At 47.3% G+C, this 23,722-nt stretch overlaps 1 protein-coding gene across 3 annotated transcripts in view; it reads left to right on the top strand.

Annotated features, from left to right (window-relative positions):
• The first annotated feature begins 2,518 nt into the window (after positions 1 to 2,518).
• Positions 2,519 to 23,722, top strand: part of ERG (ETS transcription factor ERG) — a 140,564-nt gene continuing 119,360 nt past the window's right edge. For 2 of the 3 annotated variants that reach the window (XM_053935342.1, XM_053935339.1), the window contains exon 1: positions 3,093 to 3,335. The gene's annotated coding sequence lies outside the window, so the exon portion shown is untranslated. Of the gene's footprint in view, positions 2,595 to 3,092; positions 3,336 to 23,722 lie in introns of those variants that run through there. The other variant, XM_053935340.1, reaches the window with a different exon arrangement.

Raw genomic sequence — 23,722 nt, 5'->3', positions numbered from 1 at the left:
TGTCAGCTCGCTCAGTGTCCCTCTCTCTGCTGTTTTATCTCATTTAACAGGAATTATGCATCACACTTTGGAGAATTTGTGGCCATCGTGTTACTGAGAGCTGCTGTGTGCACTGCGCAAAGATTTGGGGTGCAGGATTTCCCTCCCCAGCCCATCCTGCCCTCCTGTTCCCATCCTGCCAGGCATTTTCTGGCTCCAGGAACATCCTTGCTGGAGTCTGTAACCACCACACTCCTCTCGACCAGGAGTTTCTAACCACAGCTCCACTGGGCAAGCCTGGTGCCACCAGCACCTCGTAAGGATGAAACTGCTGCTGCCTGCAGTTTGTTTTGGGGATCAACTGATTTGGGGCTGTCTCCTGCTGGATTTATGTTCTCTGAAGAGTTAAGTACATTAGTGTGGGTAATCTCACTCCATTACCTTCTATAAAACTGAATCTATGATTTCCTCCCTGGTGAGCATTTACCACAGTGAAATAGGCTACTATTTTCATATTTAACTCATTGGTAACTCATAAAATCAGCTCAAGTTGTCTGCCCCAAAGAGCAGAAGCTGGGGCAAGATGGAGGGTCAGAGCTTTTACAAGACCTGCAGTGCCAGGGCAGTGCTCTCAGCATCGCCCTCACATCCCTATCCCATCCCTCCCCCTGCTCCTTTGAAATCCACAAAAATCAGAAATTTATAAGGCTTCTTAAAAATCCGAGATGAAGCAATTAAAACTCCAGACTGGAGGATGTGAACCTTTAAAGGCCCTTTGCAGAATATCAAAAGAATGAGAGGATTATATTTAGCAGGTGTGACAGCCCACGCAGGACATTTCATTGTGAAAGGAGCTGACATGAACCAGGAACCGATACTTAAATTAATATAAAACATCTTGGGGGAAAGGTGTTTTCTTTTCTTTTTTAAGCATTGGGAAATCACAATGCTTTCTGGCTTCTTCAAAAGCGAGAGGTCCAAATATACAGGAGTCATCTGGCATGTAAAAATAAAAAGTCTGGGGAGGGGACACACACATAAAAATGCTTTGGATGAGGTTGGGAGGAGAATGTTGAGGGCCAGGGGGCCAAGAAACACCATTGTGAATTTTCCTGTCCTGCCTCACCTGGCGCTTGCAGATCCAAGGATTTTCCCTGGGACAGGGTGCCCTGTCTGGCTCCTGGCACTGCATCAGCATCCCCTGTCCTGCCACCTCTCCTCGTCCCTTCCCTGGAGACACAACCCTTCATTACAGGGGTGCTTTACTCTGCACACTCCTCTTTCTATTCCTATCACACCCTACCAAGCCTTGGAGTGGAAAACTTGACTCAGGAGTTTTGTGGGGAGGCGTCGGCGACTTTCGTGCTTCATTCACTGCTGAGCGTTCCTAATTTTAGCCGAGCTGCTCCGTTCTGATTTTCCAAAGCTGCGGATTTAACGTCCAGAAGCTCGGCTTGTTTTCACGCCCACTCGCTGAGGGCCACACCAGTGATGCTGCCCATCCACAGCAGGGGAGGCTGCGGGGAAGGTGGGGTGGGTGACAATACTGTCCCCAACTCTGAGCAGGAGATCTCAGGAGATCTCCATAGGTGGGTGCTGCAGTAGCAGAGGGCACTCAGTGCCACTTTTGGGGGTATTTTGCCTCTTCACTCTGCTCATTCAAGCACTAGGTGGTCGCTTGGGACCTTTGGGTTCTTAGTCATCCAAAAAACCACACATTGGGGTGAAAAGCCCATCTTTCTTTGGGGCTGCCCCAAGGGAGGGAGGTGTGTGGTTGCCTGGATGTGCGCTATCAGGTACTCTTTGGCACAGAAAGAGTTAAAGGTCCTCGGCACCCACCAGCCCTGGTCTAGGCAGTGTCTAAAATCAGTCCTAGACCAGCTTTATTTTTTCCTTAAAAACAGGAAATGGAGCCCTGAAGGCTTTTTAACTGGAGAGGGAGAGTGAGGAGGGGGTATACTCGCTCTGCCCATACCCAGCCCTGAGCCTGACCCAGACTTGGGGGTCTCTGTGTGTGATTTTTTTATTCCTTCTCCCTTCCCCCCCCCCCTATTATTTTGGCAGACTTTTTGGAATGTCTGGGAGCTAAGGGCTTTGCTTCATGGAGCAGAATTCTGAAGCAAGAAAAAGAGAAAGTTATAGACTAAACCACAGAAATGTAAACATGTCTGCAGCTAAAATAACTCCACTTTCATTGAAAACACTCCTCGCTTACAATCAGACTTCTGTGTGCTATGCTCAATAAAACTGCATGCTAATGGCAACCAATTAATACATTATGTAGTCCCGCTTTAAAAACTGAGACGCTTTTAATTATTTTTCATAATTTTTTTTTAATTACTATTTTTAATTAAGGGACTACTGGGTTTTCTGCTGCGGAGGCCGGTGCCGGGCGCTGACCGCTGGCGGAGAGCGGCGGGCGATGCCCGGCGGTGCGGCGGGGGCCGAGGCGTGCCCGGGGAAGGTCGGGGCGAGGCGGCGGCGGCGGGGACGAGCGGAGCCCCGGTAAGGAGCCCCGGGGCCGCCGGCGGGAGGGACGGGATGGGACACGGACAAGGGACAGCGACGGGACGGGGCGCACCGCCCGCTTCCCCCGTGGGTTTCCTCCGTGCGAGGTGAGTGCGGATGGCACCGCCGGGTTGGGTCCCCTCTCCATCACCCCTGGGAGATGGGGCTGCAGCTTCGGCCGGACCAGCCTCCTCTGCTTCCCCCCCCCCCCCCCCCGCCCCACCGCCCCCGCTCCCCTTTTATTCCCGAGCATCCCGTTATTCCTCCCGCTGCCCTCCTCGCCCGCGCTGCCACCTGGTTTAGGGGCCAGGCTGGGATTCCCGTCGGGTCCCCGCCACAACCGCGCGCTTCTTCTCGCCCTTTCAAACGCGCTCCTGTTCCCCGCGCCGGGGGACGAAGCGGCCCCGCCGGGCCGGGCCGGGCCGAGCCGGGCCCCGCGTCCTCCCCCCCGCGGGTCCCGCTCACCTCCAGCTCCGCCCGGCCCCTGCCGCCCCCCCCCGGGCGCAGCCGGGGGAGGACGCGGGCACCGGGGGCGGGGGTCCCGCAGCGCCCCGGGCGCGGGGCCGCCCCGACGGCGGCGGGGGAGCCGGGCAGCGCCGGCAGCGGCGGCGGCGGCCGCGCTCGGCGATTGGAGAGAGGAAGAGGCGCCCGGAGCCGGGGGCCAGCGCGATGGGCTGAGCCCGTCCCGACTGAAGTGACTCACCGCAGTCGGCAACGCCGCCGTCCCCTGCCCGCTCCCTCACTCCCTCCCGAGCTCCCGCCGCTGGCGGCCGCTGCCTTCCCCCGTCCCGTCCCGTCCCGCCCCGTCCCCCCTCCCCGGCAGCCCGGACTGACCCCGGCCCAGCCCGGTAAGTACTTTCCCTCCGGGGCAGCGGTGGGGCGGGGGCGGCGAGCGGAGCGCCGGCCGTCGGGGCGGGAGCGGCGGGGAGATGGGCGAGGGACCGGCCGGGCGAGTGACCGGCCGGGGACAGGGACCGGGCGGGGCTCGGTGACCCCGAGGGCGGCACAGGGACCGGCCGGGTGTCCCCTGGCTGGAGCGGGGCAGCCCCGAGGGCTCGGCAGCCGCAGCCGCGCATCCTCTGCGCGAAGCGAGCCCGAGTTGCTCTAAGTTCGGAAGGATTAACGCGGTTTGTCTTGGGGCTGGCCGCTGGATTTTCGGGCAGAAACGATATTGCGTTCCCCCTCGCCATCACTTTCCCCGCCTCTGGATCGTAATAGCAGCGTTGGTGCCGTTGTAATTCTTTCAGCAATTCATCATTCAATTAACTAATAGCTCTATGGCTTTTCAAAAGCAGCTCTTGCACGTAGGAAAACCTTTAATTACCTACGTGGCTGAGGGGAGTCATGGTTGGGTTTGGTACTTTTCAGAGTAAGGGATACGCGGGGCTCTGTTTTGGTGTCCAGATGACTTCGCTGAGGAGTTTGGAGTGCACGTAATTGTATTTACAAAAGCTGGAGTTGCAAGTTCTGGCTAACATAAACTTCCATTCATTGCTGCCGCTGCTGAGAGCCCACGGTGCGAGGAAATGGCTCGTTCTTTAATGAAGTTTTTTATTTGTGTTCTAAGTGTCGTTCTGTGAATTAACTCTGAAGTAAGAGTTTGGAAATTACATTCTGCCCCGTTCTGCCCATGTAATTTTGAGTCCATTAGGAAAACCAGGATAGGTCTATGAACTGCACATGGAGAAATGTCACATTCCTTTGGTTTAACCCTTTAAGCACTTCCCTGGTTTCACTGAAACAAGTGAAGCAGGCAAAGACAGCTTCTCACTGGGGTATGAAATGTAAACTTTTGTCAGGATACATATGTGTGATTTCAGGCACACCTGAATTGATAGGAAAATCAAAGAAGAGAAATAGATTATTTGATAGATTCTCAATTAGAAGTAAATAAGTAAAGGACCTAGCCATACCTCATATGGGACGAATATATTTCTATGTTGATTACCTGATCTATTTCTTAAAGGGCATTTATAAAAACAAAAATACGGTACATTGGAATAGCAACACCAGTCCTTATTTTCTCTTTCGTATGCATATGTGGGGCAAACAATGGCAAATGCTTTGAAAAAGTTTGCAAGAAAAAAATCTACCAGCTCCAAGAACATTTCAGGGTTTAGGGCTTTGAACAGCATCTGTCCCCACCTCCCACAATTTAGTTCCAAAGTTAAACAAATCATATAGTAGTGGATAGAGTTACATGTTACAGGAATTTTATAAATGATCTGTCAGGGTAAGTCCTAGGTGTGATTAGTCGGACTTTTTGCTCCTGAGGTGTTGCTCCCTTTGGGTTGTCATTTCTGTAGCATTTGGTTCTTAGAGATAGATTCTAATAGACATGTATATATTACGCATGTTCTCTTTCTGATGGCTTTTAAACAGTAGTGCCTGTGGGGTTCTCTCTCTCTTTCTTTTAAATGAATCTGAGCTCTTTGTAAGGCATTAAAGAAATCTGGGTGTGTGAGTCCAGTGAGGACTCACAATGATGGCAACCATGAGCTTAAATCCCAGATTGCTGCAGAATTGGGAGCTGTGTCTGTCATCTCGAGGATGCTGGTTTGTTTGTCCTTTTCTGTCTGGAGCACCAGTTTGGATCCCACTGTTGTCGGTGTTCGAATGACAATTCTGCACAAGAGCCTGCCCTGTGAAAGTGTCTTTGCTACCTGCTCTGCTGTGGGAAGTTTATTTTCTGTGCATGCACAGAGCTGTGTAAACAAACAGAAAACCCTGGGACGACTGTGGCAGTGCCGTTGGTTTGAACAACACCCCATGAACAGAATACCTGGCTGCTGATGAGGCAAATCCTTTCCCACTGCTCTTTCTGCAGACCCCCAGTGCTGTGCTGTCACAGCGTGAGGCTCATGGCACCGCTCTCCCTCTGCAGGGTGTTTAATTTTGATGGCTTCGCTGTGATCCCTGAACACAGTGGTTCCTCCTCCCGTGAGGATCAAAAAACACGGGAGAAGCTTTTGCGGTGCTGATGGCATCTGGAAGCCCCAAAACATTACACATTACATTTAATTTCCTCGCCTGTGCTTTACCAAATGCTCCAGGAGTTACAAGCAGGTAACAACAAAATAATTTTAAATGGTTGGGTCAAAACAAACCCTTTCCCTTGAATATCCATTGCATTGGGGTTTTGTTCCACTATCAGGAAACTTGCCATTTTCTTTTAAGTGAATAGTTATTTTTTTTTTTCAGGAAAAGGCAGCCGTAAGGGCAAAACTGTACTTCTTTGAATCATGTGAGCAGCTCTGTGGAAATCTGTGTCCCGAACTCGAGGTGGAAGTTGTTGACAGGGGGTAAGGTTGGAAAGGGCCCTTTGGGCCTGATCCATATCATCTGAGGTCAGCGGGGCAGGCTTAGCCCTGAGTGCCTAAAGCTGCCCGCTGGTTTTCTGTGCAGCTGGGAAGGGATGCCAGGGATTAGTGTATGCTTTGTATGGCACTTTTCCTATACAGTTGATTTTAAATGGTTCTGTTTAAGGAAAAAAAAAAAAAAAGTTCACATGGGGTGAATATATTTTCGGCCTGAATTATAATGTTGTTTGTCTTGGGCTGGAAGAATTACCTTTTGTGCGATAACACCACACTGGTTTTCATTATACCCACAACTGGCTGCTCTCACAGCCACTGGAATATTTTTTACTTCCCAGGGTGGTTCTGGCCATGCCCTTTTTGACACGCAAGTTTCCCAGGAAAATCAAGCATTTTGTCTTTTTGGCTGAAAGTTTGAGTTCAAAAAATTTGTATCGATTTGTCATTTTGGAAGATAGCGGTGTCTAATCTAATCTATTTCCTTCACAGTGTAGTTAACTAGTGTAGGTAGAAAACTGGCAGTCTAAAATTACTTTGCTAAATTTAAATGTAAGTAAAAAGCAGGCAATAGGAAAAAAATTAAAGGGTATATCTAAATATGGAGTTGCGGCCATATCTGTTATATTTAAACTGCATTTTAACCTCTTCTATTTATATTCAGTGGTCTGTGTATAATGTGGAGGGGTTAATTGAATTCAAGAAACAGCAACTTCACAATGAAACCCAAAGAGTTTATTCTGCTGTGGACACAGTACACATCCTTGTTAATTCATGATTTATCAAAAGTAAAATGTGTGCAGCGAGGTATTTTTGTGTTGTTTGAGAGCAAAAATGAGACTTGATCTAAAGTAAGCATGAAGGGATTTGCAACACGCCTGCTTTTCCCGCACTGCTGTGGCAGGAGGATCTCCTGCTGCCTTGGGTGTCACTTTTCCTTGTGTGGAGTGTGAGATTCCACCACAGCAATTATTTTCCCCAACTTAACCCCGCTCAGAAATGCCCCTTTTTCATTTAGAAAGCTGCCATGGTAAGTGGATTGTCCTTGCACGCTGCTTGCATCAGCAGCAATCCCTCCTTGGCACAGCTTCATTCCAACAAGGAAAAAACCATTATTCCAGGAACAAAATACATAGTTATTTTTGTTTGATAATGCATCACATAAATATTAATCGTCTGCCCAAAGGAAAAACAATAAACACGTGTTTTCATTTTAGCTGGAGATACAACCAGCTTTGAGAGGGGATGGTTGAAAACCCAGGGCCTCGAGCTGTAGCCATGCAACTCTGGCTGACCACAGTGGGTTGGGGAGTGGTTGCTGTGCACAGGTGAGGGTTTGGTTTTGTTTGAGGCCTTGTGTGTTGATTCATTTTAAAATTTAACACATGATACAACACCCAGGTGCTTATTAAAGGGTCTTGGCAGCAGCGTTGTGTGGCAGACACATTCTTCTCTCTCTCAGGATTTTTTCAAAGAGGAGCACAGGGAGAAGAAAGAGAAAACAATTTCTATTTCTGCTCCTTGTTTTTCCCATGTAAAATGTGTTTGGAGAATTGTTTACCTAGAGTGACTGCTTGATTAAATTCTAGTGAAGATTGTTTGAACCTAATAGCCAATCAAATCCATCTGTGTCTAGACTCTCGAGAGAAAGTCATAAGTTAGTTAGATATAGTAGTTAAAAAAAGTAAGTATGTAGTTTTAGTATCTCCTTTAAATAGTGTACTAATGTATTATAGTATAGTTATAATAAAGAAATCATTCAACCTTCTAAACTAAAGTCAAACATCATCATTTCTTCCCCCCACGTTCACCTACATTTACAATAGCGTTGCTTCCAGCCTTCGGAAAGATGCCATGCTCGTGCTTGGGCATTGGTGGGATATTCCACCTCTTCCAGGTGCTTCTCCTGCCAGCAAATCTTGCCTTCAAGTGGTGTTTCAGGCCTCCTGAATTTGCCTGTAGCTGGGAACCCCGCTCACCTAATTAGTGCTGATTGGGGAGAGCAAGGCTGGCTTGATGGTGAGCACGGCGGCCCCGCGCGAGGCCGGTTCCGCAGAAGCCACCTCAAGTCAAATGTGGTTTCAATCAGCTCCGCTCAGACACCCAGGTTCCTCCAGGGGGTCCCTAATGAAACAGCCTTGTTTGCTTTTCCTTTTCACCTCGCCGGGGCACGGCAGCGGGGGGAAAGGCCTGACGGAGCTCGCACCGCCACGGCGGCGGAAAATTTGGGGCGCTGGGCTGAACGGGGCAGCACAAAGGCGTTGGGGCTGCAGGGGCTGGGAACTGGGAACTGGGAATGCTGTAGGTTGTGGGAATTGGGAATGCTACACAGGCTGGGAATTGGGAATGCTACACAGGCTGGGAATTGGGAATGCTGCAGAGGCTGGGAATGCTGCAGGGGCTGGGAATTGGGAATGCTACACAGGCTGGGAATTGGGAATGTTGCAGGGACTGGGAACTGGGAATGGTGCAGGGACTGGGAATTAGGAATGATGCAGGGGCTGGGAACTGGGAATGCTGCAGGGACTGGGAACTGGGAATGGTGCAGGGACTGGGAATTAGGAATGATGCACAGGTTGGGAATTGGGAAAGTTGCAGGGACTGGGAGCTGGGAAAGTTGCAGTGTCTGGGAATTGGGAATGCTGCACAGGCTGGGAACTGGAAATGTTGCAGGGACTGGGAATTGGGAAAGTTGCAGGGACTGGGAGCTGGGAATGCTGCAGGGGCTGGGAGCTGGGAATGCTGCACAGAGTGGGAATTGGGAAAGTTGCAGGGACTGGGAGTTGGGAATTCTGCAGGGACTGGGAGCTGGGAATTCTGCAGGGACTGGGAGTTGGGAATGCTGCACGGAGTGGGAATTGGGAATGCTGCAGGGGCTGGGAGCTGGGAATGCTGCCTGTGGCCAGCACTCAGCTCCTGCCCTGAGGAGAGCAGAGCGGGTCACAGCCCTGGCTGGAGCACAGGCACCCCGGCCAGGCTGTGCAGGTGTAAGTGGCTCAGGGGAAGGTTTCTCTCCTGCCATCCCAAACGCATTGCCTGCTGAATTAGCATCTTTTCCTCCTGCTTTTTACTGTCTGCTACAAGTGGTTGGTAAGGGTTTCTTTTTTTTTTTTTTTTTTTTTTTTTACTATTATGCTGTTAAAACATGCATTGATTTATCAGCTCTTCAGGTAGTTTCATTTTTCTGGTTCTGGGAGCGTTGGCATAGGAGGAGCAGCTTTTGCTGCCCTGTAGACGACTTAAAACAAAATGTTTTGTGAAATCTGATTGATTTCTTCTAATTTTTGAGGAGTGTAGGCTTCCCACTTCCATAATTTTTGCATTGAGTTGATTACTTTTGTTTTACTTTCTCAAGTATGGATATACATGGTATATTTGACCTGATTTGACTGAAAAAAAAATCTTTCAACAAATCACGTTTATTTTAATACTTAATAGTTGTAATGCATGCAGTGTGTGATTTTAATGCAATTAAATGTACATGTAAAAATCAGGGATTTAGAAAACTGCCCAATGTATCTCTTTCTGTAAATTAAACAAGAAAAAAATGACAAACAATTTTATGGTTTCTATTTTTCTGTGTAAGTAGAAAAGGGTTTTATACAGAAGGAAGTCTTGTAGTTATGCAGAAGGAAAGGCTTCTTAGCAAAATTCCGTTTTCTGAGGAGGCTTTGTCAGTTCTGAATAAACCCTGCAATAAATTTAAACCTGGTGGTTTAAAATTCTGTTTATAAAACGGACTGCTCTCTATAGAGTTCACAAATTATACACAAAGGATTAACTACTAAAGTAACATAAAGATGTTGCATTGCAGCATGCACTGAGACTAAGCTGAAAAATCTGCTTGGAAAAGCAGCTGATCTGCAGGACTTGCAAAGCAGACATGGGAAAAGTTCTCCATCATTTCTCTAAAGAACTGCTGTTGCTGTTCCATTGATTGTTCTGATTGTAGTTGGTTCTTCAAAGACTTAGAGAAGGGGTTTTTATACACAGGCTTGTGCAAAAATTTGCATTAAAAACAGGTTTGGAAATGGAAAAAAAAAAAAAGAAAGGTTTTATTACCACATTAAGATAAAGAAATCAAGATCTAGTTTAGTCCTGGTTGATATCTTGTGCCTTTTCTTAAATTTCATTACATTTGCCCAGGATGTGAAGCGGGGAATTCAGGCTGGTGCTCTTTTGCTGCATTTAGAAGTTCTCTGGTATTTTTATGTATTTATAGCAAACAGTCTGTAGCAGCCTCTGTATCTCTTGCAACCAAGACCAGCCAAATCATCTGTCACCAATATGTGTGTCAACATCCTGACACCACAGAGGGCACTGTCTTTTGTAGGCACCTCCAAGGCTTCATTTCAGCAGAGCAATTCATCACCCTCTTGAAATGAAGAGCTTGAAAAAACCTGAACCTGGCCTCTTCCTTCTTCCGTGCACAGAAGTCAGTTCTAAGTGACGAGACTGAAAAATGGCTTTAGGAGGGTAGGATTCACCTCACCTCGCTGTAGCCATCCAAAAATCCAGGATCTGGCTGACAGCAGTTGTGTAAATTCCAGCCTGGCCAGAGGACAGGTTAATCTTGCCAATCTGAGACAGTGATGCTCGTTTGGGAAAGGCACTGAAGGTGCAGAAGATGGTCCAGCAGCTTGGGTAGGAATTGAGGTTGCAGGACTGGGTATTTTGGCTTTGACGTGGCTGGCATGGAGTGCCCTGAATTCTGCATCCAGAGACAAATCCAGCCTTCCAGCAGCTGATCCTAGGGAAGCTGAGGGAAAAAAAAATGTAAGTAAAATATAGCAGAGAGACCAGACAAATAATACAGTCTGAGTGGAAATTATTATTATTGCTTATTTTTTATTTTAGTTTTAAAGTTTAATTTTAAGTAAACATAACAGATTAATTTTTACTGTCGAGCTTCTTTTTTGTTTAGAAATAGAAACATCAGAAATAGCAACAGAAAACCTTTTATGTTTTCTGCACTGCTTTCTTAACTTTCTTGAAAAACTGAGTAAGAAAACATTAGCCATCATTTCAGCTTCAGAATAAGACAGGAATGGATTAATGCTGCTGCCTTTTTCTTAGGGGTCTGTCCTGCTCATGAAGGAAATAGTAACAACCATTTAAAGTGACTTTTTTTTAGGTTGGTCCAACTGTACAGATGACAGCCTTGGGTCTATACTTTACTTAAATCTCTTGAAGCACAGCTATGGAAGGCTCATTTTGGACAGGCCATGAGCTTTTTTGCTTGTCAGGGGCAGTTTTTAGCCCCTTGATGACAGTGGTCCCTGCAAGGAGCGCAGCTGAGCTGCAGAGCTGCAGCCACAGCAGCTCTGCATGGAGCCAGTGGGGAAGGAGGGGCGAGCTCCGTGTTTGTTATTTGCTCGTGATTTCCATGACAGTTTACAGGAGACAGAGTTGTAACCAAATGTGAGCCCAGGGAGCTCGGCCTGTGGTCTGTCTGCAGAGCAGGAATGTGGGATGGGGGGGTCAGGATCAGGCTGTTGGAGGATGCAGGAGCCAAGGTGAAGGGAATTTGGGCAGCCCTCCACTCGTGTCACTCTGGGCTAACACCTCCCTGTGTGATGTGGCGTTTGTGGCACTGCGGTGGGGCACTGCCCCCTCAGCCACCCACAGGGGCACGTCCAGCCCTCCGTTCCGCCCCTTGAGCTCATCGTGACAGGTTTAGGTCCAAGATAGGATTTATATAACTCCCTCTTTGCTGTGTTGGTTCCGCAGGACTAGAGAGGAGTAAGAAGTACTAAAAATCTATTTTGGTCACTAAAGTAAGCAGACATGACTCAGAATACTCACTGGGAACAGATCTGCTGGATGAAAAGGTGCCATTTTTACATAGTCACTTTTCTGACTGTGCCCTTTAAACTCTTACAAAAATAGAATCCTTTCTCTGGGACTTCTTTTGGAAGGCAGGAACGGGAGTGACAGCGAGGCCGCTCGCTGCGCTCCAGCTCCTGCTTCAGAACCAGACAAACCGTGCATGTTTTGTGAGGCGAACGTAACATGTGTTTAACACCGGGAGGAGCAGAAAGAAGGCATTTGAAATTTCTGGGGAGGGGATTTGGGCTTGGATAATTTTACCACTTGCAGTGGAGAAGCGTGATCCCTCGTTCCTGCCTGTTACGCTTGGATGAATTCCGGCCAGCGCTCTGCGCCGGTTTCTGACATCCTCGCGTCCCTGCAGGAGCAGGTTTGGATCAGTGGGCTCGTCTGGAGCACGGAGAGGCTCCGTTTGACCACTGCCTCTGGTTCCTCTTGGGCTGAGTGGCCTCAGCTAAAAATGAGCCTGAAACCACACTGACGTAATCCGTGTTTATGGACCTGCGAGGAAACAAATCATCGCTGGCAACCAGAGCCCCAGTCTGCTTGTCCCTCACACGAGGGGCGAGTTCCTCCTGCACTGGTGAGCCCAGTGCCCCTCCAGCTCCTGGGGAGGCTGGTGGAGCCCTGTCCAGCCAGATCCCCAGCACTGTCGACTCTCATCTGCATTCCTTGGAAAGGATCAGCAAGCCAAGTCATTTCACAAAAAGTCACTCCCAGCTAAGTAGGTGATACTGAATTTTTGAACTCCTCTCGTCTCTTTCTCGTTTTTAATGGTTTGGTAGGAAGCTGGAGCCTGGCTGGTGCATGGAAACTCTAAACCAGTGGTGTAAGCTGGGTGTTTGACAGTCCTGTTGTTCTCCTTTGGAGCACTGCTCTCTTGAAAAGAAAAACAACGAGCCTGTTTTAACGTATTTACCACTTTCAGTTGGTTTTACATGGAAAAACAACACCAACCCATAAATTCCTCTTCCTCCTCTGTTCCAGAATAACTCGTGAAAGAGTTTGAAAACTCTGAATTTCTGTTCAGTGGATGAAATCTTGTCCTTAATGAAGTGGCTGAAACTTCTCTGCTGGCTTTCAAGAGGGCAAAGCTCTTCAACTGAAGTGTTTCTTCCTCATGATTCCTCTGGGGTTGGAAAGCCCTGGAAATATTCTCATTGCTGATTCCCTAAAGCCTTAATTGCCCCCAGTTACTACAGCATTTAAAGGCACGGTCTTTTTCACACAGGAAGCAGCCACTGCTTTTTCTCTTGATAAAATTTCCCTTGTATGAGCTCAGAGAATTTCCACTTTCTCTGTGTGGGCTCATCTTTCATAGAGGAAGAAACATGGGTCATATGCCTACAGGTCTCAGAACTCCCTCCTGCTCCATCTCTGGCCTCCTCCCAGACCTTGGCAGGCAGGAGTCAGTGAAGATTTTCTGTCAAGGTCTCCGGTCGTAATTCCTCGCCGGACCCAGTAGCTTCCTCTTGCTGGGGAATCCCACATTTTCTGGTTTAAATTTGAAAGGTGTTTTGGATATGATGACATTTACAGCCAAAGCACATCACCTCTAATATTGTCTCCTTCTCTTGAAGGAAGTCAGGTGATTTCAACAGGCAGGGAAAGGGAGGAAAAGCCCAGCTTGCTTGTGGGACACACAGGATTGTCACTAACCCGGCACTGAGCGGCCCTGGGGGTGCTCCTCCCTTCTCAGCCCCACTTGTGTTGTCTGAAGGGAAACTTTCAACTCCAGTGTTTGAGTAGAGCTGGTTTAGACACTTTCCGTGCTACAGAAACACAGAATCAGTAAGGTTGGAAACTTCGAAAATCATCAAGTCCAACCTGGGACCCATCCCCACCTTGTCCCCAGCCCAGAGCTCTGAGTGCCACCTCCAGGGGACACCTGCAGGGATGGGCACTGCAAAGCTCCCTGGGCAGCCCCTGCCAAGGCCTGAGCAGCCTTTCCATGGGGAAATTCCTGCTGCTGGCCAAGCTGAGCCTGCCCTGGCCCAGCCTGAGGCCGTTCCCTCTCCTCCTGTCCCTGTTCCCTGGGAGCAGAGCCCGACCCCCCCGGCTGTCCCCTCCTGGCAGGAGCTGTGCAGAGCCACAAGGTCCCCCCTGAGCCTCCTTTTCTTCAGGCTCAGTCCCTTCCCAGCTCCCTCAGGAATTCTCCAGCCCCTTCCCAGCTCCCTTCCCTGCCCTGGACACGCTCCAGCCCCTCCAGGTCTCTCCTGCAGGACCAGAACTGGACACAGCCCTCGAGGGGCCTCTCAGAGCCAGCCCAGAGGGACAATCCCTGCCCTGCTCCTGCTGGATACACAATTCCTCATCCAGGGACAGAGGGAATGAATGAGGCACTTGGCTTCTAGGTGAACTAAGTGTTACTGTTGTAGTGCTGTAATTACAAGGGTTTTAAATTAGGTATTGACAGCAGTTGAGAGCTGGTTCTCCACTGTGCTGCTGGCAAGCACTGAGATGTGTACCTGCTCCTAAGGGGAGCAGGCTGTGAGAATAACTCATTAACCAGTTACTCCATGGTGCTCTTACTCCCCATATGGTGTGAGGGCTGCTGGGGGTCTGGAAGACATTAAGACGTGGTCTGAGAAAGGGCTTGCACAGGAAAGGCAACAAATAACCCCACAGAGCCAGATCCCCATTCCCACACTGCTGCCAGGTACGTGCCCGTGTCACCCTGAGCCAGGGAGCTGTGCTGGGATCCAATTCCCTCTCCCTCCTGGGGTGAGCCCAGATAGCTGAACTGTGAGTGATGGCACGTGAGGGGAACCTTTGCTTGGCCACATCCACGTGGAGCAATCCCTTTACTGTTAAGGAGGGTGAATATTTGCCTCTTCTTCCATGTGCTTTTTCTGCACGGGATGGGCTGAGGGATGCTGTTACACATCCGTGTTTCCAGAGGTAATGAATGCTACGGGGAAGCGGACGGCGGTGAGCCCATTTCCTTCACAGTGGGAGGAAAGTAGTAATTCAGGAGACCATTAAACATTAGAAATACCTCTGCGAGGTCCCTACAAAGACACACTCCATTTAGATTAAAGTCCCATAGGGCCAATTACCTGGGAAGAACATAAGAACTTAAACAAAAGCCGAGTTAGGTATGCTGCCCACCAATGGCTTCGAGCAAGAATGGATGTGGTGAGGAAACACTCGTGTGTGTTGTGAAAGTGAGAACACTGAGAGTAGGTCTGTGTAATAACCCACTTTTACTGTTCCCCCAGGATCAGCGTGCACAGGAAATATCTGTGGCATGCTTGCTTTTCCTGGAGATGACAGCAACCCTTTGGCAACCACTTTGTTTGATACTTTTCAAAACGCTGGGCTGTTGTTTTATGAATGCGTTCTGACTTTTTGGCTGCCAGAGCCTTTGTGCTTGGCTTTCTACCCTTCCTAAAGTTGCCCATTCCCATTCCAACCCTGGATACTTCTCCATGAGTGCTCTTAGGTAGCTGTGATGATGCCTCTGTTTTTCTCCATGTCGCTGTTGGGATGGGGCTTGAAAAAAAAGGGAAGCCAACAGAAGTCCCTTAAGATCCTTGTGTGAAAATAACCTCTCTGGCCTGTGCTTGCCTGTGTGGGTGACTCTGGACTCCTGGAGATGGAGTATCCAGGCAACTTCGTTTCTGTGAATGTTTCCTAAGAGTGGGCTGAGTATTTTGCACAAGATTACAAGGCAGAGTTTGATCCCAGCACTTGGGTTAAAACCTGCCTTTGCTTCGGCTGCTAGACCCTGATTTTATTTGAACATTTAGCTATTTACAGTTAGACCTGAGCACCAGAGTGCACTGATCCTTCAGGCAAGGGATTTTGAAAATGAGTCAGTTTTAAGACAGTGGAGCAACATGTTCCTTAAAGTGTTTACTGATGCAAATTGCTGCCTGGTCTTGAAATGGCCTCCTCCCTTTAACATCATAAAAGAGCCCTCTTAAGAGAAGACACAATAAACAGTCTGAGGTCTAATAAGTGAACAAGCAAGGCTGAAAGGTTTTAAAATACTGCTTGCTTAAATAAGAGTCATTAACATTGTAACTGATAATGAGAAAAATGCTCATGCCATTAGTGGTTTACCACTTTGGTTCTGAGAGGATAAAAACAGCTTCATAAAAGAGACCGCAGCCTGTCCATTTTCAGCCTCAGTGCAGGGCGAACGCTTCAGGAAAAATACAAACCCCATAATTTAAAATAATAATTTAGCAGTTGTGTTTGGGAAGCATGCTCGAAATGCCTTTTGAACACAGGAGAGTGTAGTGTTGTGTGAGCCCCGGCACTGGGTGTCCTTGCCTTGGTGCCATGGTGGGACATTGGCTCATCCACCTGCTGGGAGCAGTGCAGGAGCAGCCTCTGCCTTCCTTTGGTATCCCCATCTGCATGGGGAAAGCTGAATTTGCATTTTGCAAAGTAGTAAAGTACCTCAGTAGGTACATGAGGCCATCCTGGGGTCCTTCCTGCAGTGGCCTTGCCGTTTCCTGCTGCAGAACTAGGGAAGTTTTTGGCAAGTGGTGAAATTTCAGACCCAGCTTGGCTTGCTGGTGGAGGGAATAAAAGGTGCTGGCTGTGGGAGGCCTCAGGGCACTGCTGGGACTTGGTGGCTGAGGAGCAGTGGCAGCAGCAGTGGTGGGACCTTGTTTAACTTGACCACCTGGGACAGGTGATCTCTTCTTTAAGGATGGTTCCTTCTTCTTCTGCACCTCTTCCTCCTCTGGGCCCTGTCTCCTGCTCCGTGTGTGGGGCCTTGTGATGACCTCAGCCAGGACTTCGACAGTCACAGAATGAATGAGTTGAGTTGGAAGGAACCTTAAAGATCATCTTGTTCCAACCCCCAAGAAAGCCTGGTGTTTCGTCCGGGCAAAGCAAAGTTTGGGATTCAGAGTGCTGCATTCCTTGTCTTTAGTAAGGAACTAGAAACGAGGCCAGGAGGAGGCTGAAATGTGTTCTCAGACTATCTCTGGTTGTAAATCCAACCGCCCTGGGTTTTACCGATGCCTCCTGCAGCCCCGCTGCATCGAGCACGGGCTTTGCTCTTACGTAAGGACGGAAAGTTCCCCCAGCTCCCCCCATGAAAGTGACTGCTGTGCCTTATTCAAAATGAGAACTCAATCGAGGCAGGAGCACAGCTGGGCGAATGACAAGAGAAACACAGCGGTGCCAGGGTGAATTTTTATGGAAATGCTCTCTGAATAGTATTTCCATGAAAAGACAACTTACTTGCAGATGGAGGCTGCATTGCATGAAGGAGAGTGTGTTGTACCACACCCTGAATCTGTCAAGGTCTATAAACTTTTCACATATTTTAAGTACAGGCAACAGAGAGGCAATATTTAAGACACAAAGGTTTTCTTCTTTATGTCAGTGTAATTATGTTATCCCCAAAGGAAGAAAACGTAAGCCAGGGGAAAATAAAAAGGGAAGTTTGTAGAAGAAAACATTTCAAATATAAAGTAAAGGTCAAATATAATTTGAACTAGAAAGTAAATTGATCTACGAGAAAGGACACTTTTCAGGATCATGGAAAGATCCTAATTTGACATTTCAACAGCATCCTAGAGATAGCAATGATAGGTCTTTGTCAGGGGGTGTGGTGGTCCTTTTAGAGAAGGGGCATGAGTGGCTTAAAAACTGCAAAAACTTTGCCCTGTTGATGGCAACGGCACTTTTCTTATTCACATCACCAGAAAAAAAGATGAGAGGAACTGTATAAAAAGCAAGACATGAAGGATGGTTGATATTCAGAAGGTGGAAGAGGGGAAAAAACCTGAGCCCAATCTTGAAACTGCCACACTTGGATTTACTTAAACACCTTTCTTTGAGTTGTGGCCTTCTCAAGGGGTTGGTTTCCAAACTGCCTGACTGATTTCATTGCAGATTTTGTGACTATCAGCAGAGCTTCTCCAAAAGGTGACTTTTTGCCGGAGCCTTCCCCGGATTGGGGTGACTCCGGATGGTGGTAAAGTCTCTCCTCCAACCCGTGCCTTCAAAGAAAGACTCAGTAGTCTTCAGTCGTCCGGTCTCAAGGCAGTTTATTGCATGTTATCTCAAGGCACACAGACTCCCTGACATTGTCCCTGACTCTGTCTGTCCCCGTCTCTGGCTGTCCCCGTCTCCGGCTGTCCCCGTCTCCCCTCCCCGAGGGGCTGGTGCCATCTTTTATATCACACATTACGTATTAGGTGTTTATAGTTTTTCCCCAATGCCTACTACCTATGTTGAACAGTGGCTTTCTACTCTAAACCAATCTGTGAGTGCCAACACCACCAAGAACATGGGGAATAGGAAGAAGAAAGAAGGAGGACAGGGCACGCCCAAATCCCTCCATCTTAGAACCTCTGACCCCCGTGTACAAAACTCAGACCCCCCTGTACAAGGCCTAAAACCCCCCTGTACAGCACTCAAAAATCCTACCTTTCACTTTGTGACTACTTCTATTATAATATCTAAACTTTTGTGATTTCTTGTTCTTCCTGCAAGGTTGGTAAATTGTTCCATGGGTCAAGCTCAAGACCACAGGGGTCCCTGGCCGCCTGCCAGGGCCTCAGAGGCTTCTGCCCTGGGCCCAGAACATCCAAGAGTGTCTGAGGGACACCTTGGGTTCCGACAACTTTTGAAATTAGTTAATTTCCCATTGTTTCTGGGACTTTTTCATGTCATACCAATCAAGTTTGAAATGTGCTGAGAGAGAAGTTCTTGAGACAGCCTTGGATTTTTTTTTCAGCCTTTTCCTGCGTGTAGCTTTCTGAAATAAATGGGAATGCATTTTTTAATTTATCATAGCTTATAACTTGATGTCAGGGCTGTTGTAAGAATAATAATCAAGGGTTGTTATACTGACTTGATTGTTTACATTTCCTTTTGGCACTGCCAGTGATACGCCAGAGGTAATAACACTAAACATACTCCTCTGTCATCCTCCCAAAACTTGTCACCACATGAGAGGATGACTGTGCCTGTGTTTTAAAGCTGAAGGCATTTGTCAGATCCCATAATGGCTTCAGAAAGGTCTGCAGTGGAGATGCCACTACTAGGAAAACTTGGCTCTGGGAGCTGGGAGTAGAGATGAGTGACAGCCTTTCTTAAACTGCTGGATTTGAGAAAATGGGAAAAACAAACCAAGAAGGAATCTCAGCAGGGGACTGTGAGTTTGTGAGCGGATTTGGTGGTGGCACAGCGGAGTCAGGAGATGGGCTCTGTAAGGGGCTGTTGCTCCCTCATTCTCATGTCAGTCTGTTCCCTGCATCCCAGTCAGACACGGAGTTGGGGATCCGCAGTTTTTGAGGAATTGGCAGTGAAATGACCAGGAATCACCTGCCAGCAGCACCTGGGAGCACATCCCCCTTGCTCAGTGGCAGTGGGACGTGTCCTTGCTGCTCTCCCTGAGCCCCCCAAACCCATCTAATAAATGCAATAAGCCAGGCAAAGGCATCAGTAGCAAGTGCTGACACGGGGGGAACACCCCTGGGGATGGAGCAGGGGATCCTGTTACCCCTGTCCAGCTGCACAGAATGGATGTTAACCCCTTCAAAGCTCTCCTGGTGAGCAGAGAAAGGCAGGAAAGTGCTGCTGACGTCCCTGAGGTTTGGCTTTAAAAGGTTTGTGTCAGCACAGAAGGGCCACAGGGAAGCCCAAGTGGCTCAGCAGATCTTGGGGATGGCCAAGGGTGGTGAGGACAGGGCTGGGTTCAATCTGCCACAGGCAAAAACTGTTGGGGCTGTGATTTCATGCCCTTACAGCCTTGATTTCCAGCCTGCTCTTCAGCTGGGGCTCTTCATCATCTCTCATGTCCTTACAGGCACATCTTGCTACAAGAAGCAAGTCAGTTCTTCTCCTAAAAAGAAGAAAAATCCATTTGCATCAATGCAGGACTGCCTTCTGTCTCTGCTGAACCCCACACACCCACAAACGTTGTCCTGCACCACTTACTTTGCACGAGAAAAGGGGATATTACATCTCCAGGTTATTTCCCCAGTACTTTTATTGTTCAGCCCACTACAGGAAGGGTTCAGGGAGTATATCCAGAAAGATGTTTTTGTTCCCCCACCATGGGTTTCAGTCCCAAGACTGCCAATTAAATTATCCCATAAATCCTCCATTATAGGTAGTAAAACCTAATTTTAGATTTCCTGCCCGCTCTAGTGTCCTGCCTGATTACTACCAGTTGGAGAGAGGCTCAACTTGTTAAGCAGACAATTGCAGTGAATTGACTGTTTCTTTCTGTGCCACATGTGGAGACCTTTTTAATATCTGGCATTTGGTCATAATTCTCCCTGGTTATTTTCTACCTTTTAGTAGCTCAAACGTTGGAGGTTTTTTTGTTGGGTTGTTTTTTTGTTGGGCTTTTTTTTTTTTTTTGGGTTGAAAAATAGACATCTGCAATTTATTCTGTTGTCAAAATGTTTGTGAGGGAAAAGCTTGCTATGCTGTAGATAAGGAACAATGTTATTCTGACTTCACCACTAAAATATTAATAGTTTAAAATAATTTTTTATATAATTCTGTCTAAAAGCACTATGTTAATAGAGCTAACACACTTCTGTGTAAGCTGAAAATGTCTCAGATTATCTAAATATTGTTTCATTCTTGTTCAAATACAAATACATTATTTAGCTGTGGTGCTGATTTTCTTGAGGGCAACTTCTGCTAATCAAATTATTATAAAAGAGCATTCATTTTAAATGCAATCTTACTAAAAATGCATATTTTACTCTGGGTATAGATGACTTCTTTGCTTGGTATTTTTCTTCCTAAGATTTAGTGAGGGCAACTAATAGATAAATTTGTCACAAAAAGTGGGTTTATCATGTGAATAAGGTGTAGGTGCCTTGGTCTTTGGACAGAAAGACATTTGTGTTTGAATATCCTTTTGTCTCTGAGATTGACATAGATTCATGAATCTGTGAGGAAAATTGGAGCCTAAAACACTACAAAAATTCATATTATTATTTTTTTTTTTTGTAACTTTGCTAGACTTGTTGTTAACCTTGTAAAATTCCTGGCCAAATCACAGCTGTGGATACTGTGGAGGCACCTGTGGATATCTTGTACCTCCACAAAGCACTGCCTGTATTTCCTGCTTGGATAAACTGGTGATGTTTTAACAACTCTGTGTCAGACAGGAAGGTGTGTGACAGTCAGGAAAGGACTTTTCCATCTCCAGAGTATGGTGGCAGGAAGATTAATTCAAGATACTGGGTGTGTATAATCTTAGAGGTGTTTGCAAGAGGGAAAAGTATTGCTAAGAGACCTCATAGAAGGAGCAAATGCTGCTTCTCGTAGAATCATGGAATGGTTTGTGTTGGAAAGGACCTTAAAAATCATCCAATTCCCCCCCTGCCATGGCAGGGACACTTTCCACTGCCCCAGGCTGCTCCAGCCCCAGTGTCCAACCTGGCCTTGGGCACTGCCAGGGATCCAGGGGCAGCCCCAGCTGCTCTGGGCACCCTGTGCCAGGGCCTGCCCACCCTCACAGGGGACAATTTTTTCCTGATATCCAAACTAACCCTACTCTCTGTCAGCTTACAGCCATTCATATCATCTCACACTAAAGTAACACAGGGGCTGGACCAGGAATTTGCTTGAGGTCCAGCTTTATTGATCTGTCACCTTTAGAATCATAGGATAATTAAGGTTGGATAAGACCTCCAAGATCAAGTCCAGCTGCTAACCCAGCACCACAAAACCAAGTGCCACCTTGCTGAACACTTCCAGGGATGGTTGTTCCACCATCCTGTTCCCATGCCTGACCACCTTTTCAGTGAAGAATTTTATTTCCTAATATCCAATCTAAACCTTTGCAGGTGTAACTTGAGGCCTTTTCCTCTTGTCCTGCTTAAGTCCTTGCCTTGCCCAGCTAAACTTCAGCTGAACCTGCTGGTGACAGCCCCAGCACGTGGTGGTGGTGCTCAGAGGGTGGCAGGAATTTGTCACTTAGGAAGTGTCCTTGCTGATGGGCAGGACTGTGGGCACAGAAAGGGTTTTGTTCAGGTGGGCAAATCCATGTTTTCTAGTGATTTGTGAGCTGCAAAAGGAATCAGCCCCTTTCAGCAGTGCTGCCCTGTGTGGATTCTCTGGTGTGCTGCTTTTCAGCTTTCCCCCTCAGCAGGGCACCAACTCTATTTGCTTGCCTCACCCAGCTGTTTGCTCCCCTCAGTCTTGATGGAATATAATCTTTTCAAGTCTATTAAACCCACTTAAATTTGGGCAAAACCAGGCAATGATTCCTAAGCTGATGGAAGAAAAGGTCAAGGAACACTCCTGTGTGTGGCATCTCAAGTCTCGTTCCTTGAAGAATGAGGCTAAAAATGGAACCCTTGTGTTCTCCTTGCTAAAGGGATCTTCTCCACCTCGCTTTGTTTATTGTACTGTGTCTCAGTGTGGGAAGATTATCATTTCTTGAGTGGTGCCTGAAGCACTGTATAAAAAATAAAACAGACACAAAACTAACAAAGAATGGAGGAAAGGAATTTAGGCCTCCCAGTCACAGCACTGTGCCTGTAATGGTTGATGAAATATTATGTGCATGTTTTCAGTTGTGTTATTTGTCCAGTTTAGGAACCTGGAAATATGAGGAATGATCACATCCATGCTCAGGACAGAGAACAGGCAGAAATTAGGAAAAAATCTATGCTTTCTGTACAAGTTAAGTGCAAGAGTGACAGGCAGGGCCTTTTGGGGTGCAGAGCTCTGGGAAATGCTGCTGAGCTGCTTGGGTGTAGGTGACATTAGGAATCAGCAGAATTGTGCTGAAAAATCAAAATTTCAGATCCCCAAAGACAGTGCCTATAAAAGAAGCCTTGAAATGACTTTAATGCATGACTTTAGACATGTTTACTTTAATGCATGTGAATTTAATGCATGTTTGTTGTACTCTAAATTACCAATTTAGATGTAGCAAGAACTCTAGGATCATAGAATGTTTTGGGTTGCAAGGATCCTTAAAGATCATCTCATTCCACCCCCTGCCATGGCAGGGACACCTCCCACTGTCCCAGGCTGCTCCCAGCCCCAGTGTCCAGCCTGGCCTTGGGCACTGCCAGGGATCCAGGGGCAGCCACAGCTGCTCTGGGCACCTGTGCCAGGGCCTGTCTACCCTCACAGGGAACAATTCCTTCCAATATCTGACCCAAATTTCCCCTCTTTCAGTTTGAAGCCATTTCCCCTTGTCTTGTCACTCCAGTTCCTGATGAATTGTCCCTCTCCAGCTTCCCCATATCCCCTTCAGACCTTGGAAGCTGCTCTGAGGTCTCCACACAACCTTCTCTTCTCCAGGCTGAACAGCCCCAACTTTCCCATCCTGTCTCCATAGGGAAGGTGTTCCTTTTCAACCCTTTATCAACCTCATGGCCCTTTCTGGGACTTGTTCCAACATTTCCACGTCCTTATGAAGGACACCAGAATGACCCTTCTTATGAAAGACATGGAAAAAATGAACACAATTTGATCCCCATCCCAGTAAGGCTGAGAGTTCTACACTGATTGATTGCACTGGGCACTTTCGTACTTATCTCATTTAAAAATATTTGCTTTTTACACCGAGCTGAGAATTTTGCTGAATATCCAATATCTTGCATGGGAATGCTCTTAATTCCAGGTATCCGGCTTCAGAATTTGAACAAGGCTTGTGTCAAGCCTGTGCTGTCTTGAATATGCTACTGTTACCAGGAAAAAGTCTCTCTGGTATGCTAAGAACAGGGGACATGCTGGGGTTTGCAATTTTAGCATTACAGATTCTTTATTATTAATAGATTAGCGGGGATTTTTCCAAAGACTCCTATGAGTCAGAAGAGTTCCTGTTACTAAATTTCATATATTCATTTATTTATACAACTATACATGTGGCCTTATGGTCTTTTCAGCCCCGAAAGAGCCAATGTACTGTAAGTGTAAATGCAGTTTATTGAGTCCTGGAAATCATAAATATCTCCTTTAACATCTGATTTATCTTGAACTATGTGCATTGAAAGAAGTGTCTCAGCATTAGGAAAGAAGGGGCATTTGCTGCTCTTTTGGACAGCCCGGGTATTCATACCTAGAGCAAAACTTTGGCAGAGAGTGGTTGGAATTAAGCTGTCACCACCAGGCCAATTTTACTTTATATTCTA

Source organism: Vidua chalybeata, chromosome 2 (assembly GCF_026979565.1).
Source record: "Vidua chalybeata isolate OUT-0048 chromosome 2, bVidCha1 merged haplotype, whole genome shotgun sequence".
Taxonomy (NCBI): domain Eukaryota; kingdom Metazoa; phylum Chordata; class Aves; order Passeriformes; family Viduidae; genus Vidua; species Vidua chalybeata.
Note: the sequence above shows the minus strand (reverse complement) of the source record. Positions and strands in the feature narration are given on the sequence as shown.